The following is a 20,038-nucleotide window of genomic DNA, read 5'->3' on the forward strand; positions in this document are numbered from 1 at the left end:
GGTCCCTACTCTCACTACATATCACAATGTAATCTGCAAACATCATAGTCCACAGGGCCTCCTGTCTGATCTCATCTGTCAACCTGTCCATCACCATTGCAAATAAGAAAGGGCTCAGAGCTGATCCTTGATGTAATCCCACCTTAAATGTATCTGTCACTCCCACCGCAGTTCTCACCAATGTCACACTACCCTTGTACATATCCTGTACCACTCTTACATACTTCTCTGACACTCCTGACTTCCTCATACAATACCACAACTCCTCTCTAGGCACCCTGTCATATGCTTTCTCTGAGTCCACAAAGACACAATGCAACTCCTTCTGACCTTCTCTGTACTTCTCCAACAACACTCTCAGAGCAAATATTGCATCTGTAGTGCTCTTCCTGGCATGAAACCATACTGCTGATCACTAATCATCACCTCCCTTCTTAACCTAGTTTCCACTACTCTTTCCCATAACTTCAAGCTGTGACTGATCAATGTTATCTCTCTGTAGTTACTGCAGCTCTGAACATCACCCTTATCCTTAAAGATAGGTACCAAAACACTTTTTTCACCACTCCTCAGGCATCCTCTGACTTTCCAAAATTTCATTAAGCAATCTGGTTAAAAATTCCACTGCCATTTCACCTAAGCACCTCCATGCTTCCACTGATATGTCATCTGGGCTAATAGCCTTTCCATTCTTCATCCTCTTCATAGCTGACCTTACTTCCTCCTTGCTAATCTGTTTCACTTCCTGATTCACTATCCCCACATCATCCAACCTTCTTTCTCTCTTATTCTACTCATTCATCAGCCCTTCAAAGTACTATTTCCTCCTACTCAACACACTCTTCTCACTTGTGAGTACGTTTCCCTCACTATCCTTTATCACCCTTACCTGCTGCACATCTTTCCCAGCTCTGTCCCTCTGTCTAGCCAATTGTTACAGGTTCTTTTCTCCCTCTTTAGTGTCCAATCTCTCATACAACTCTCCATATGCCTTATTCTTAGCCTTTGCCACCTCTCTCTTTGCCATGTGTCTCATCTCCTTATACTCATGTCTACTTTCTTCATCTCTTTGACAATCCCACTTCTTCGCCATCCTCTTCATCTGTATACTCTCCTGTACTTCCTCATTCCACCACCAGGTCTCCTTGTCCTCCTTCCTCTGTCCAGATGACACACCAAGCACCTTTTTAGCAATCTCCCTTACTAGCTCTGCTGTAGTTACCCAGCTATTCGGTAACTCTTCACTGCCTCCCAGTGCCTGTCTTAACTCTTCCCTGAACTCCACCTCACAATCACCCTTTTGTAACTTCCACCATTTAATCCTTGGCACTGCTTTCACACTCCTCTTCCTCTTCTTGATCACCAACGTCATCCTACAGACCACCAATCTATGCTGCTTAACTACACTTTCCCCTGTTACCACTTTACAGTCTCCAATCTCCTTCAGACTGGCCCTCCTACATAGGATATAATTCACCTGTGTGCATCTTCCTCCACTCTTGTACGTCACCCTATGCTCCTCCCTCTTCTTAAAATACATATTCACCACAGCCATGTCCATCCTTTTTGCAAAATCCACAATCATCTGACCTTCTGCATTCCTCTCCTTAACACCATATCTACCCATCACTTCCTCATCCCCTCTGTTCACTTCACCAACATGCCCACTGAGGTCCGCTCCAATCACTAGTCTCTCACCCTTGGGTACACTCACCACCACTTCATCCAAAAGCTGCTTCTGTTCATGCGTTAAAATCACATAAGATATATTCAAAACATTACTGTTATAGTAATTTAGTGTGACATGAAGGTCTGAAGTAGTCCTTCCACCGTAATTATTCCTGTTCCAATTTCTATGTTTCCTCCCACCCCGCCTCCTGCTGTATCTAGAGGGTGGTCCACATTGAGCTGCTTTTTAGGGGTGGGTGATTCCTGGGTGCTGGCACTATCAATATCAGTAACTGAGGACTCCTCAGCCGATGTACTACTATAATTCTCAGTCTTTCTTAAGATGGACCGCGGTCTCTTCCTACTAGTAGCCCCAACTGGCCTACCGGTCACAACAAACTTGACATTTTTGGAAACCTCAAACGGTTTACCCCTATGATAGTCAGTTACATCCCTGTTGAACTTTCATATTTTTTTATCCTTCGCTTGCTTTTCAAAGATAAGTAGCTCCTTTGATAGCTTGTTGAGACAAGCAACATACTGTGGTTGACCCATATACCTTTTAGTTTCATCACAAAGGTTTTTCACTTCTGCACTATTTGTGTCAATCATGCACTCATAATATGGGCTGAGGATATGAACAAAGGACATGGAAGCCTGCTGAAGTGTCAAGTTTCAATCCTTAAGTAGTTTGTCATGCATCTTACCCACTAAGTGCTGTATTCGAACCCTAATCTTCTCGGCGCAAATTCCTTGTTCTGATATGCTTTAAAAAGCTTGAGATGCCATATATTCATTCTGAGGGTTTCCCTCCCCCTACCAAGCTTGTTAAATGCCAGATTGCAGCCGTCAACTGGATCCATGTTGGAAACATTTTCATCCGTGCCATTCTCATTAGTAATTCCAAACACTCATATCCTTTTTATCGGCACATAATCCATTCAGGATAGTTTCCAGATCCATGACCATAAGCTCACAATCCACCAAAACAATACCTAAACATAAACAACAGCCAGAGCCAAAGTAACACCAGAGGACCAATTATGTGCCCAACCAATGCTTCAAAGGTGCCACTTATTCAACCCAATGTATATGTGTATTTCCAAAAAAGAACCCCAATCAGGGGATACAATATGAAAGTTCAACAGGGAAAACAGGCCCCAAAGTAAACAAAAATAAAGACAGAATGCTTGTTGAGGTCAGAAGTACAGAGGCTAGCATAAAAGAGCATGTGTCTAATCAGTAAAATAATCCTTTGAGTCAGTAGTGTACTATAAATATGGTCCACCCCTTGGAAAGAAAAGTATTTTCAAGAAACCTAGAGCCCATACACATTAATGAACCTATGCAAATGATCAATCGTGTTCATATACTGCAAGGTTCTGTACTGCGGTAGCATTGTCACCTCACAGTAAGACATTGTCCTGTTCGATTCTCTGCTAGAGTGTCTTCTATGTGGAGACATGCGTGAATTGGCGTACCTTCATTGAAGGTTGTGCGTCAGGGCCAGCAGCTCGGCACGTAAATATCTACTGCCAATCATTAGTGGACCGGAGTTCCACTGTGGCGACCCCTAACCAGGAAAAGCTGAAAGATACAACAACATGTACTGCAAGTTTCTAAATGTCTAGTAACATATAGCCTAGATCGATTCCCTACCTCCACTATTAATCCGGCACAGCATGTCGACTTAAACTAAAATTGATAATGCATATCTGATCCGTAGTAATACCTGATAGAAAATGACATTTGGATACCAGAAAGCCTAAAAAAATGATATATAAGGTTGTATAGGCCCTCTAGCTTGTTATGTTACATTCAGATACCTCGATGTAAAGCACTATGTTTAAAGTCAGATGTTATACGACTAAGAAATTGGCTCCCAATTGTTCCCAAATCAAAACCTGTGTTATATTCCACAGTGAAGTTCAATATCATTGACTGCTGTTGCAATAACATCAACCCGCTCCACAATCCTATACAAGGAAAAGTGAAAAATGAAAAATAAAGAGGGGGCTCCCAATTATCACAATGTAGTAAAAGAATATAAGGGCACCTACTAGAATATCCTAATAAGGCTGGCTTAGAGCTCACCACAGTGACGGCAGTTATCCTCCAAAATCCGAACACTCAAAAACCCCACACATATATATATAAATTCACATAGTTAGGAAATAGCAGTAAAAATACAAGAACAAAGCATTGAAGTCACAACAAAATTCCCCGGACTATAACCACTTGTAATATAAATATGATTTACCTCAGAAAACTGCTGACATCCCTAAAGCATACACAAACATAAACAATTATATTGTATATCCAGCAACTGTTGGGCAAGAAAAACACTAATCTCAATTAAACATGTTGAAGAGAAACAATTGATTATGCATGTTAACTGTGTAAACCCAAGTAGTTCCTCAAGCTTTACCCTAAGAAAATACATATATATTGACATATACAAAAGTTTCAATGTCCCATAAAATATATGGACAAAAAACCACAATCCTAAGCCCCATACATGTATGCATCAAGCTTAGAACAAATATATATTGGAGACACAGTCAAATACATAATCCCGACAATATCTCCAGATGTTCACATTTTCCCAATATTATTAATGTTCCAAATGCAGATCTTGAGATGTTCCGGTTCAAATATCAGATCACCTAAAGCCAGATACTGATACAAAAAACTTGTACAACCAAGACAGCAGAAAAGGCCGCCCCAAATGCCAGCCTGAAATGTTAATAAAGAAAAATATTAAATGAATGTTCAAAGCCAAACATACCACAATTATGACAGTCCTTCAGATGTACTAAGTCTAAGCATTCATATATATATAAGCCCGGCAGAGTCACCAATTGTCCACAATTTCCCTGTATTTTAAATTCTTTAGGATTAACGATCTTGTGTTGTTCCAGTTAGCATTCCAAGTCCCAAACATAAGGTACCATATACCAGAAGCTTGTATAGATATTGATGCGGCCAAAACCACCAAGAGGGCTGCCCCAAACACCAATGTAGGATGTAAGAGCAAAATGGAGATTGAGCGAGTAATCAAGGCCCAACCCACCATGAATGTAGGAGTCATATGGATATACAGAACCTACGCAGGTAAAAAATCAAGAAACAGTACCTGCAAATACACATAATATCTCCCAAGTATGTCCCAAGTATGTAAAATATCCTCACAGGTTCAATGTCCTTTGATACCATTCCCCACTCAGGAATCACAGGAAAAACGCACTAGGCTAGGCATCAACCCCTATATCACTAGGTGAGTTGCAAACTGGCTCACTAATAGAACCCACAGTGTGAAAGTAGCTGACTCCAAGTCAGACTGCTGACTAGTCACGAGTGGAGTCCCACAAGGATTGGTCCTGAGTCCTCTCCTGTTTGGTATCTACTTCTCAGAAGTCCAGGCCAACACGAAGGGACTCTGGCTGACAAAGTTCACAGACAATTGCAAGATGGGAGCCATTATTAACTGCCCAAGTGATGTTGACATCCTACAAAAAGGCCTCACTGAGGCCAACACCTCGTGTCAGAACCATGGCCTTAAGCTCAATGCCAAAAAATGTGTTGTCATCCCTTTTGGGAAAAACCCAGTTCCCATGAATTACCCCATCGATGGTAGTCCATTGAACACAGAAAGAGTCATAAGAGATCTGGAAACACAGGTTGACAGCAACCACTCTTTTGATCACCACATTACCACTGTGGTCAGAAAGTCCTTCTATGTGGCACATCTCATTACTTAGGGTTTTGGATCCAGGAAAAAAGAGGTCATTGTCTCCCTCTACTCTTCCCTCATTAGGCCAATCATCGAGTACAATGCCCAATTTGGCATGTACCTCACTAGGCACCTGCAACAACTGGAGAGGCTGCAAAAATACCTCACAAAGAGGATCCTAGGCCTTAAATACTTGTCCTATATGGACAGACTAAAAAAATTCCAACTATTATCTGTCTCATACCATCTTCTTAGAGACGAGCTCTGCTTGACTTACAAAGACATGTTTGACCCAGCTCTGTTAGAAATGTTACATCTAAAGAAAACCCAATCCCTCCGAAACCACACACTCCAGAGACCTCAACCTCATTACCACAATCAACAGAACGTGCTGGAGGGACAGGTTCATAACCCAGAGATTGCCCATGCTATGGAATAGACTTCCCATACATGTCAAACAGAGCACCTCAATGGCCCTCTTCAAGACAATTATTGATGAGTGGATGGGAAAAAGAAAATTCACCTCAGGGATCACTCCAGTGGCTCTACTCAACAGAAGCACTGGGAACTAAGGTCGGGCAGCACAATGCCAGGGTAATGCTATGGGCTAGGCTTGTAAAGGCTCCAGGGCCATTAGCTTAGTACACACCTATGAACCTATGAATCTATGAGCTTACATCAATTGCACAACATATGCCTACTGTATATGTGTTTCATGGGCAACATGTGTCTAGGCAGCCTGATGCCATATCAAGACACATTACAGATCAGTTGTTTGTGGCTCATGCAGAACATTTCCTGACACAAATGCTAATTTTCTCACAACGGTGCTGCTGACCACCTCTATAATCCTGGTGTATAGCAACACAACTGTGCATACAATGAATTCCCCAGTGTTGCAATTATATCAAAATATGATACATTGGCTGTGTATATCACAGCATAAGAACATGTGCATGAGACAAGACTTATGTGACAATGTAATCAATATGAGTTTATATTGATGTGTGTCACAGAGCATGATGAAAACATACAGTCTTGCTGATAATCCCTTCTTCTAAGGCATTCTTGAGAAAATCATCAATTTCCTTTTTGAATCTATTAGTGGTGTCCAAGGTCATATACATGTAAAAACGACCATCTGATAGCTGTCTATTAGCTTCTGATAGATACATGGCCCAGTCCAGAACCGCCACAGCCCTGCCCTTATCTGCAGGGAGGACAACCAAGTCCTTCCCCTGTTTAAGATTTTAAAGTGCTTGTTGTTCCAAATTAGTAAGGTTAGATCTCTGAGGCTGAAAATCAGAGCAAAAAAAAAAAAATGAGCAATTGTAATTAATTATTTAATTGGAGTGCGATGTGTATTTAAATCAGTAAAAAACGTTTTGTGTGTTATGTTCACTGAGGAAGGCATATTGATGCCGAAACCGGTTTGACTGTTTTGCTATAGCTTGCTATAGCTTTTTGGATTTGCCACAGTAAAAGAGTTTTTGGGTTTCACTACTTGGTGCTGGCCGTTTTTGTGATTGTCTTGAATTCTGTTAGAGTGCATGTTACACAGAATGACATAATCAATGTATGCTACAACAAGATGTTCACAGGAGGGTTAGACATAGCTGTGTACTCCCATATTCTTCTAAAATTGTCACTGTAGTGATTGTTGAATGCACACACAGTTGACTAGTGAAAACAGAACCCCTACTTAACCATTTAATGAGCAGGTTCATAGGTTCATAGGTGTTTACTAGGCTAACGAGCACAAGGGCCTTTTTAAGCCTAGTCATGCATCCCAAATCTCTGACAAGTTCTGATACCCTTGATAAGTGTAAGCATGGGCCTGGGACACAAGTTGTTACACACATGCACACACACACACACACACACACACACACACACACACACAAACATACATATATATTTGCATTTATCATCACTATCCTGTCCTGTCTTCCTTTTCTGCATGCTCTTTTCAGCCTTTGAGATCCATTTACAATCTGCTGTTTTTTTAGTATTTTCCATATGGTTATATCCAGAAATTCTGTTTTGGTAGATCTGGGACTGATGTAGTTTTTCAGGAAGTCTGTGGACTGGCTTATGTGGACAATTGAAAATCTCACTATCCAAACCATGCCCCAGGATAAAAAGTAATTGGTTATCACCAGGAGCTGTTGCCACTGGTTACATTTTAGTCATCATCAGTAGTGCCAAATGGAGCTTATAACAAAAAAAAAAATACTTCAAGCTATTAAAAATAACTTATTCCCTCAGTTGTTCAGGTGTTGCTTATTAATCTAAAATTTAAAGTATTTTTTACTAGTAATAGAGAGGTTTTACTTTGAAAGAAAAAACATTATGACTATTTGCAGCTAAATTAAAGTCTGACGAACTCTACCATACAGATGAAAGCCCTCACCTATAATATGTATGCAGATGTTTGCTTTTGGAAGTTTTTAGCTCTGTTTTTACTTTAAAAATCAAAAATAAACTTTCCACAATATGACCTTGTTCTATTTCTCTCATACTGATTTGCGCCATACTGAGTCTACAGAAAACATTTTAACCTTATTCTGCCTACTTTTAATGAGATGCTCTGAAATGCAAAGTTTCAGAGGTTAAGATATTTTGCCAACATAAAGTCTGAAGAGGTACTCAGTTGCGCACATATATAAAAAAATCAAATTACTGGTAATTAACTGTCTCACCTGAAATATCGTTTGTGAATTCCCAGTTACAAATTATTTTAACTGACACAAAGGAATCTGCCTAAATGATGATTAGTCAATCCTGACCCTGTAATCTGAGATGCCAAGCTATGCCATTTGTACTTGCTAAATTCCTATTAAAGGTTCTTCTCTCTTAATACAGGTTAAAAACACGGGACCAAGTACTGTCTCAAGCAATGGCCCTGCAGCAACATTAGCAAATGCTCATGAATGCGTTGTACAGCCATGAAGCTGTCAGTACCATTTACTTTCACTTCCCTTTTGCTTCATTAGTTTAAACTTAGAAATCATTAGGCAAACGCCTATATTTAATGAACCAAGAAAAAAATGAAACAAAGATTTATATAAATATATACAAACATACAGACACAATACCTATAGGTATATACATAGGATTCAATTTGTTTCTCTGAGCTGCAGATTAACAAACTGTAAGTCAATAAAATGAACCAGGCAAAACTCCAGGATGACACAGTGGTGCAGTGGTTAGCATTGTCGCCTCACAGCAAGAGGTTCTCCAGTTCGATTCTCGGCTGGGTGCCTTCTGTGTGGAGTCTGCATGTCTTCTATGTGTTTCTGTGGGTTTCCTCCCACATTCCAAAGACATGTGTCTGGAGGGTTTCTCCCTGGGCCTGAGCTGAAAATTGTCTCGTTCCAAGTCAAACTTTCCTGGTTAACAAATACATTAAACAAAAATAATTCCAAGGAACATGCTAACAGGCTTGGCCCTCTTGTAGGACCCATGTTAATGCTCATTTTCTTAGTGCTTCAGTCGAGAAAATGAGCAGTAATAGATTTACTGCCCCCCCCCCCCCAAACACACACAGACACACACATAAAAGGATCCAGGTTAGCTCTCATTTTCCAAGATCACTGAATAGATTTCAATGTTTTTTATTTCAATGAGTTGAGGTTTGATGAACCAGCAACTAAAGAAACATAAACCCTATATGACTGCATTGTCTTTCACTGCAATGCATTCCACTAGAGAACAACTCATAAAATATATAGATATATATCAAACCTATCTTGGCAAAAATCAAAACTGAGTCATTAATACAAGCACCACAGCACAATTATGTTATTTATTGTAATGGGGAATACTTTATAGTTGTTGACATTAGTAGAGTCTGGTGAGAAGATGATGGTAATAGCAGTGTCCCACATGCAGGTGTATAATTGTCTCTAGAATGTCAACCAACTGAACAAATACACCAATTAACTGCAATGAGAACAGAACCCCTACCAAACTAAATACACTGACAAAAGAACTCAATATTTAATGCAAGCACCACAGCATATGTCAGACATGGAGAGTGTTGGACAACACTTTACAAGTGATGACATCTGCAGTGTCTTGTGAGAAGAGGATGGTAAAAGCATTGTCCCACATGCAGGTGTAAAATGGTCTCCTGAATGTCAACCAACTGAACAAACATACACACACACACACACACACACACACACACACACACACACACACACACACACACACACACACACACACCAGTTGACTGCAGTGAGAAGTAAACTCCTGCCCAAGTACACTGACTATGTAATTCAGTATTTAATACAAGTGTTATATCAAAAGTTTGAGTTGAAGAGTGCTGGACAACACTTTACACGTGATGATTTCAGCAGTATCTGCTGAGAAGCAGATGATAATAGCAGTGTTCCACAAGCAGGTATAAAATGGTCTCTTCAATGTCATGCAACTGAATACACACACACACACACACACACACACACACACACACACACACACACACACACACACACACACACACTCACACACACACACACACACACACATTGAATACAATGATATTAGAACCCCTACCTAGCTAAGTACACAGACTAGAGAACTCCGTACTTAAATCATTGCGGCCAAGTATGCCTCCAGGCATTTCTACAATTACCTCCTACTGACACCTCTAAGTGACAAATGTTGTTTGCTCATATTTACATTAATGATTCTAAAACTATACTACATATAAGATATTAGAAGATTTCATCTTAAAGCATATGTGATGGCAAACACAATTGTATTGATATTTGACCTCAGTCTAATACAGTTAAAGAGATATTGGATATTATTAGTATACTGTTAATTTTTATTGTAATATTTTTCCCATTTTTCTAAATATCTCAACATTCAGGTAACCCAGACAGAACTGCATAGCCTCATATGAAAGCTCACAACTGTTTGAAGAAAATCCTGTTGGCAGTATATGTTTTGACTGAATGGTTACTGAGATATCATAAGCTGTTTATTCAACATTAGAAAATTAATGTTTACTGCCTTTATTTTAGCTTACAAAATTGAGTTTAAGGCATCAAGCTAAATAAATGTCAATAATCTGATGATTAATTTATCCTGAATAGTTTGCCATTTACAGCTTTCTAGTAACAATTGTGGTTCTAAAGTTATAAATATTTGTTTGAACTTTAAGGTGAGATCTTCATTATTGTAATGGCTCAAACCACATCCACTATGAGTTAAAAGTACACACTCAAAGGAGCTTTATTGGAAGGAAATAGTTAATGCCAGCGCCATGGTGCAGGTCTGATTTTGCAATGCTGCAGGACAATTTATAGTGGATGACATCGACATTGGATATTTGAGAGAAGATGCTGTGGGTGCAAGTAGGGGGAAGAACAAAGGGAAAGCAATTTGAGAATGTGCAGGAGGGAGGTAGGGAAAAGCCATAGCTATTCACTTCTTGAACAGTGTAAAATAAAAATATGTACAGAGTATTAGCTGAATTTGGACTGTCACCTCAACAAAGAGGAGTGAAGAGAATGCAATCATGATGTATAGCCAAATGGACCAAATCAAGTGTGTCAAGAAAACATGTGTGCAAAGTGAAGAGCTATGTATGGGATAATGTATTATTTATTTATTTTTTTTTTGTGGGACAGGTGCCCAGTTTTTTTGTTACTTCAGTAAGAGATTAATGTTGGGTAATGGATGTAGATATTTCTTGGTCAGGTGAGTAGGATAGGTGAGTAAGCAGTTCTAAACAAACAGGACAAGCAAGACACAACCCAGGGCCAGTAAGGGACATGACAGGTTGGGGGACATCATGATTGTGGTTAGGGATGGGACAACAGATGCCCATGCCCATCAAATATGGTGACAGTGAGAATCTACTCCTCATCCACAAGACTGTAATCACTGTCTCCTTAGTCCACTGGCTGTGAAAGTCTTTGGCATATTTTCCTACTGACCATACTAATGAGCATCCTCTCCATCTGGCATAAGCATGCACCAATCGTACTGTGCACAACCCTATACACCAAGCCTGGCAGATCCTGGTGGGTAATAAAATGCCCAACTCCACCAGTACTTCCAGTTGGTAGCATAGCACTAGCTCCCAGAGTAGTGCTACTTGACATGGAGGGCCCAGGTAATGCAGGGGCAGTGGGGCAGTAATGCAAGGTTAGGTCCCAGATGTTCTAGGTGTCATTGCAGGACCCAGTGTAGTGGGTCAGGCTGAGACACAGGGGTTGGCCTATCTCCATGTGATGTAAAGCATTTTGTAATTTGTCAGAGATGAATGACATGGAAATGTTTTTACTACACAGAGAAAAATAAAAACAGAGAGATAAGGGTTGGGGTAAAAAAAGAGAGATAATTAGTACCATCATATGTGACATACAACATCATCCTGAATATAGAGTATTTATCTCTACTTTTACATTTAAATATACTTCTTAAGAACTACAAACTATAACTAATGATTGCTCAAAGTAATCGGTACAATGTGCATATATTGCCTGTATGCTGGGTTAAATTATACAGATTAAGTTAACAGCAGAGCACTTTTGCTACTTCTGTTGAAAATATTATACAATAATTTAAAGGACTTTACTATAGATTTGTTACTTGTGGTATTAGAACCCACAGCAGATAACTACAGTACTAGACTTGACTACTACAGTTGGCTTGTGCTACAGACTGAACCATGCATGCTTGCTTTTACAGTTTGGATATGCATGCTTAATTTGCTACTACTGTATGGAGCAGCAGTGGTTTAGCAAAAATAATAGTTATGTCATGCTGCATACATACCTCTTGATTTTCTTAGTCTCTCTAGATGCTCAGCATTGCCTCCCTATTAAGCATTATCTCTTGCTTGACTGTGGAATAAAAAGAAGAGAACAAGAGAAGAGCATTAAGAATACCAGTCTTGAATATATGCATCTGTCTATCTAAATTTAATTCTCTTCATCTGTATGCTTGCACAACTGTGGGAGGTCAGCAGTCCTAATCTTATCATGCACTAGTTTATTGTATCCTGCTTGGACCAGTTGAGGTAATTATTGTGGTGCCTACACTGTTCTATAGTGCGTGGAATGCCAGTTGCTCTGGATTAGACTTGGCCAGACTATTCCATGATCTAGACATGTACTGGGAACAGGTATAGTCCCCCTGAAAGAGCTTAGTAGATCCAACCTTCCAAATATATTGGGTGGATACATTTTATGATCTGACCCATTTTGTGTGGCTTTGCACATTGATAAAATACATTTAAAAAATGTAGAATTCAAAACTATGCATTAGAGACAAAACATATTCTTCAGTGCAGGTGACTTTTTGTTCTTGCGGCAGAAGAAGTGCTTGTTGGACATGCACCTGCTGTAGGCAGTTATTTCTAAGTTTATATGCTGTTTAATGTTAATTTTTAATATAAAGTAAACTGGCACAAGGAATACAACTTTGTTTTTTGCTGGACTAAAACCAGGCTCTACTGTATTGTAGTCCTACACTTACACCTGCTACCATAAGAACAGGTAAAAAGCACCTCTATATTTTCATATTCATTATTAAGCATGTATGTTAACCACTGTGCAATGTCACAGAGCAATTTTGGTCAGTGGAAAACCATAGAGGATGCAATGTATCAATTTTAAAATTGTCTACTGTCTGTTTCTTGTCTGCAGGTGTTCTAGACCTGTAGATGTCGGGGTAGGTTGCCAATTGCAATGCACCACCATTTAGCAGGTTTACTTGATAGAAAACGAAATATGCAACAATGTAACCTTTTTGAAATTGGGAATGTCTCCATCCTATCTCCAGGTGTTCTGTCTGCTTAATGTGTGGGCCATTAATCCAGGTTTGCATGAAGTTAAGCAAAGCACAAATGTGACAAATAAAGCTCACCTTGTTTTATACTTGTGAGCAGTGTTCATTATGTTTCATCCTCAAAAAGACAAATGTGGGAGTTGAACCATGCTATACAGATAGTATATACTAAGTGTATCACCGTGTTTAGCAAATGTGCTAAACACAAACATACACACAGAAACACAGACACACAGACACACACACACACACACACACACACACACACACACACACACACACACACACACACACACACACACACACACACACACACAATCATTCACAGTTGCAATACATTAGCAACAAATACTGAGGGAGTTCTGCACTATGTCTACACCTGATACACGGAGCGAAGAATTTGTGATTCAGCAATTCTAACGGGTTCTCATCTCATTTTCCATCTTTGTCACAGGCCTGAATCTACACTATAAAAAGATAACCATGTAGCTACGGAACCTGAAGGTGAGGATATGATTAATGGTGCAGTTTATGTATTGTTTATCACAGAAGTACATTACATGACATTTATTCTATTTATCTAATATGTTTGCCCTAAGCTGAGCAACGTGCAAATAGCAGTATTAAAAAAAATCAAATAAACAACATTATAAAATAAATGTTAGTACACATTAAAAATTTATATACAAGTATGGATTTGAACTGTCACACCAATAATGAATCTACAAAACACAATAATGGTGTCTTATCCCTCTTTGCCACAGAAACAGTTTTGCAGCAGGAATGAAAATAATTGTGCATACTAGCAAGTCCAAAATTATCCACAGAATTAACAAGACATATATTACTTGTACGTGTATTAATTTCAGATGTAGTGCAATGAGTTATCACACAATCATTTATTACTATTACTTGCAGCAATGCATCTCTGTCTTACCTTTATATGGTGTTAATTTTTCTCTTATCTGAACAGTAATCTGAGACATGCAGTCTATAAGGCATTTTGTATAACTGTCCTTAAAATGTATATGAATATTAAATGGCAATGATATACAGTTTTCAACAAAGGCAGAATGGGTATTATTGAACAGAAATTGAGAAATGATAGTTACTTACTTACATTTAAAACCTTTATACAATTACTTCTACACTCTGTAAGTGTAACCTGGCTGGCATACCCACTGGAGGTAAGGGAGTCTGATTTGCTGTTGTGGTTTGCTTCTGTCTACCAGTAATCATTCACATTTGCAATCTATTAGTAGCAAACACTGAGGGAGAGTCTGCACTACTTTTACGCCTGCTACACAGAGCCAAGAATTTTGGGATTCGGTGATTCTAATGAGTTCACAGCTCATTTGCATCTTTATCACAGGCCTGAATCTGCCTATAAAATGGTAACTGTGTAGCTAGGGAACCTGAAGGTGAGGAGAGCTGTGTATGTGGATAATACAGAAGAAGATTGCTATTACTTTGGATTTACCTGCACAGATTACTGATCTTGATAAATTGTGATTAACTTTTCCAGTTATATACTGGATTTGCTCATACGTAACTAGAAACATGTATATATATATATATATATATATATATATATATATATATATATATATATATATACATACATACATGCACGCACACACATTAGCACATGCAAATGTTATCTGTATGCACTTCTTAGAAAGTTAACTGATGGCACAAGCATTTTTGTCAGGGCATTTGACTTTCTCAGATACATAGCCTTACTAACCTTCATCACAAGTGTTACTTCTACAACTGTTTATCTTTGCATTCTTCTATGTTATTTCAGTGAACTGTATATGTCCTATATTGTTAATGACACAGAGGTGTTAGCCTTCTAGGATGGTTCATACTTACCTCTAGGGGAGTGCTGGACAGAGGTAGAGGTGTCTAAAAGTTACATATAAAATGACTGTTCTGTGGTAAATGTATCCACATGTTTTTGAGACAGTCTGAAAACACTTATAACAATTGACTGATGTGTCATTCCTTGTTTGGTACAAAATGCAATTTGCCTTTTATTTTTGGGGTGGGGGAGTCAAGTTCCATTTCTCTGTGGACACAACCAAAGAAACATTTTACAGAGGTTTGCTTTGCTATTGTTACTCCTTGTTTTGGATCAAACTTTGGTTTATGTGTGACTGTGATACGTTACAACCACATAACCCTTTTTTTATATTTAACTAATTGGAGTTTATTATTTCTCCAGTGGATAATATTAAAAAGCTAATAATATGTGTTAGTCCTAAGCAGGACTTTTATTTATATGATATTTATGTGTAGTATCCTTCTTTAGTTTTTTATGTCATGTAGGACTATGACACCCAAGGATCCCAATCCCTGCAAAGCCCCCCTTCTGTGACTCTGAGAACAATGTGATTGTACAAGCCTTTTGTCAACATGGTGCCTTTCTGCTTGAGAGAGGACATGGAGATATGTCTGGAAGAATGCAAATTTGGAAATACATAGTGAACAAAGTCATTGCTTTTGGGGAGAACAGCAGTACATATGATCAGGTCTATCATAAGACCAGTGATGCGATTTTATCGGCCCAGAGGAAAGCACCTGCAGTGGCGCATGTACAGCTGGTTACTAGAGGAATGCTGCTACAGAAGTATCACTGACACCAAATGAAGAGTTCCTATCCACTATCAGGAATCCAGAAAGCTTGGGGAAAGTGCAAAACAGTATGTGATTGATGTTGGTGCTGCTGTTTCAGGCAGGATAGGTATGTCCCCGGTGGAGCTTACAGGTAGGCTTACATATGTCAATTTTTAATGAGTTCTTGTATAGTAAAATACTGAAAGCAGTAGTTAATTTATTTTTTTTTTTTGTGGAGGACCTTTTTATAGTCTGATAAACACATTCTGGTTCAATACACATTGACTTGCGGTGGATGTGTCATCCAACTTTCAATTAAATGTATTGTTAATGGACATATAAAGGCAAAACAGTTTTTTTGCCTGTTATTGTTATTCTGATGATGGTGTATTTGCATTCTTATCAAGCATGGAGTCATCTGCACATGATAAGCCAAACATTTGTATTTCAGTAATGATGAGAATTTGACAGAAATATGCATATTTCTGTATCACCTGTGATAGTGGAACTAGTGTTAGTTTGTTAACACATATTAAATGATAGTAGTGTAGGTATTTTTTTCCTGTGTTTGCTGCTTATTATCACAGGTGATCCTGACAGTGGAAGTGTCAGACTCTTCCAACCTGATGTCAGAGTATCGGCAGACTCTGACAATGATGGTGGGCAAACACAAGCACAGTTGTGGGGGTGCATTGGTTGAATCTGACAGTGAGGTTGATATTCAGCCATCCGCTGTAATTCCATTGGACACAGCCACTAGGCCTATGCAAAACCATTCCAGTGACACCCTCTGATATTGGACAGATTGAGGGTGAAACACTTGATCAGGGTAGTGTGGTTACTATGGCTTCAGTCCTTGTTGACTGTGGCCATAGCCAATGTGTGGGAAAGATGCTACACAGGATGGTGGTTAAGAGTGCTCATAGAAGGTCTGCTGTTCACTCTCTAACTGATCCTGGTGTGTCTTTCCCTGCCAGTCAATGTATGTTTAGGACTGTCATGGAGGTGCAGGCATGTTCCAATAGGGCCTCCAAGAAAATGTTTAGGGTTGCAGATGTAGCACAGGCTGACATGTATGACTGCCTCCACTATGTCACCAATTCAATGGATTTTATGAATGACATGTTGGAATGGGCAGTGCTTGTGGTGGAGCGTCTACTGGGAGGAGGATTGCATGCACATGGACATAAGTCAGCCACATCATCTGATGTTAGCCAATCTGGATGTCCGATCATGCTCCTGTACTGGCACTACTTCCACTGCTCTATTAGAGGTTGAGGTGTCCAGACCGAGATGTGGCAGGCCATGGGGGTCATGGTCCTGAGTGTACATTTTAGGAGAGCTTTCCAGTAGACATCAGTCATGTGCAGGTAGCAGCAGTGCATATGACCATGGGCATGGATGTACCAGTGTAACAGAGCTAATTCTTGAGGTTGGGGACAATGATGATGAACTGTCACCTCTACCATGCATGGCTCACACCTGTCCAACATAATAGGATGTAGAGCTAGCTTAGAGCTTGGATCCATTCTTGCAATCACATGTTAATTTCACCTGGACTCACTTACATGGGCTGGTTGTGGGGCTTACAGCTGATTCTGTCTCAGTGGTCATTTTATACTTTATCCAAATGTCTTCCTGTTTCTCTTTCTTACTCAGACACAGTCACTTCCTTTTGTGTCAGACTAGGTCTCCTACCCCCCCCCCCACACACACACACACACACACAAAACACCCTATGCAAATGATGATAACTGGCAATATCCTTGTTTTCTATCTTTTCAATTCAGGAATACATAAGTCTTTTGTCTGATGCTCAGGGTCATAAATAAAAGTGTGACAAAGGCCCAATAATGTGGAGAGGTTTTAAAAGTTGTGGTCCTACAAACTTAGTTGATAGAATAACAGGTTTTGCATTAGTATTTTTATGCTTTTTTTCCTGAGGAATATGAAGTCTGAAACTGAAATGTGTGTCATTATCTTCTAACTTCATTTTTAATGATTAACCACTATAAAAGTATGAGGCCAAACTGTTGACATTCAGTGAAAATCTATACATTTCAGATTTATTAATTTGTGAAGCTTTGATATTCGAGGCCTGTAAGTGGATAGAAGACACATATTCACATAAGTCAGTGCTGTCATACATTGATGTAATTGCTATAAAAATCACCCAGCTTATACTAACATTACCAAGTGACAGTATTTAAGGATATGCCATTCCTTTGTATTCTTAGATATCTATTTTTCATTTCCAGGTTCAACACTTATCTCGGAAATCTGGCAAGAGTTTTAGTTTAGGGTTGAGTCTGTCTGATGTTAAGAGTGCACAGCCATTACATGGGTAAGTAAAGGTTGTGAGCATTGCCTGGCATCCATGTTACTGTATATATGTGTGTAGGATGAAAGTATTAGCTTGTTAGGTGGTGAGTGTGTGTGCTATTCATTGCCTCTTCACCAGTGTCAGGGCATATTGTGCATACCTACATCTGCCTACACCTACAGCAGCTGCTAGTTCCCCCTCTGACTCCTCACCTGCATGTGGCTGTGGTGACCATGCCAGTGGGGGATGTGTGCCCCTTTGCCTTGCAGTTCCTGCTGAAGCTGTTTTCTCAGGTTAATTCTGTGAAGTATGGCACAGATGGTGAATATTTCAGCACATGTACAGAGATTGTACTGTAGGGCTCCCCCAGATGTATCTATGCACTGGAACCATGACCTCCGCACCCTAAACACATGCTTTATGTTATTTCTTGTTTGAGCATGTGACTCATTATAGTATTCTTCTGTGGGTGTGTGTGCATTTCTTTTGAGCATCATCAGCCACTGTTCCAGTGCTTAATTTGCATCCCCCAGTAAATGACGTTGTGGGATATCCCCCCAGTAAACATGTCATACAATTCATAGGTTCATAATTATGTATTAGACTAATGGCCCTGGGGCCTTTACAAGCCTAGCCAAAGGATTACCCTGGCATAGTGCCACCTGACATAGTTACCAGTGCCTCTGGAGTGATCCCCGGGATGAATTTTCTGTTTCCCATCCACTCATCAAGATTTCTCTTGAAGATAGTCAGCGAGGTGCTCTGCTTGATATGTATGGGAAGTCTGTTCCACAGCATGGGCAGTCTCTGGGTTATGAACCTGTCCCTCCAGCATGTTCTGCTAATTGTGGTAATGAGGTTGAGGACTCTGGAGCATGTGGTGTGGAGGGGTTGGAATTTCATTAGATGTGGCATTTTTAACAGGGTTGGGTCAGATATAGCTTTGTAAGTCAAGCAGAGATCACCTCTAAGTAGGCAATATGAGAAAGAGAATAGTTGGAGTTTTTTTGAGTCTGTCCATATAGGACAAGTGTTTAAGGCCTAGGGTCCTCTTTTTGAGGTACTTTTGTGGCCTCTCCAGTTGTTGCAGGTGTCTAGTGAGGTACATGCAAAATGGGGCATTGTACTCGATGTTTGGCTTAATGAGGGAAGAGTAGAGGGAGACAAAGACCTCTTTCTTCCTGGATGCAAAACCCTTAGTAATGAGATGTTGAGAGTTGAGAGTTTTGCAAGGTATATGAGTCATGGTAACTGTCTGGGAGGCCAGTGCACACATTCATGATGATTCCTTTAGCATTACACACAACCTGGCAGTTAATGGAGTGATAGCATTTTTATTTATGTACACCCTTCCCTGTTCTCCAGGTGGTGCTTTGATTTCTACATGTATACAGTCTATGGCACCCATGACTTCATGGAAGTGTGCTATTGGGTAAAACTCTTGCATAGTTCCAGCTCTGATCTCAGGTATACAGGGACAATCTATATGTTCACTGTCATGTTGTAGCATAGCATTCAGGAAATGATGGAGGATCCTGGATGCAGATGCCAGTGACACCCCCAGCATGTCCCGTGTTGGTCTCCGGAAGGTTTCTGTAGCTAAACTTCTAAGTGCTGGACATACCTTATTCTCCACTGAGATTGGTTCCCCTTAGTTTGCCTTTGCTTTCAGTTAAGAATGACAGAGATTGAAGAGTTCCTGTAGAGTATGTCTATCCACCGTGTAGCTTTCTACAATTTCCCCATCATGCAGATTGGGAGAAGTTAAATGGGCTCTAAACACTCTTCTCCTTCTTGTCCACGGTCTGTTAGCAACAGCAGCAGCAGCATAAACATGGACCTCCTGAACATCTCAGTAGTCATAAATAAGAGCAACAGCAGCC

The sequence above is a fragment of the Protopterus annectens genome, chromosome 2.part0 (genome assembly GCF_019279795.1).
Source record: "Protopterus annectens isolate FY-2018-M chromosome 2.part0, PAN1.0, whole genome shotgun sequence".
Classification (NCBI taxonomy): Eukaryota; Metazoa; Chordata; order Ceratodontiformes; family Protopteridae; genus Protopterus; species Protopterus annectens.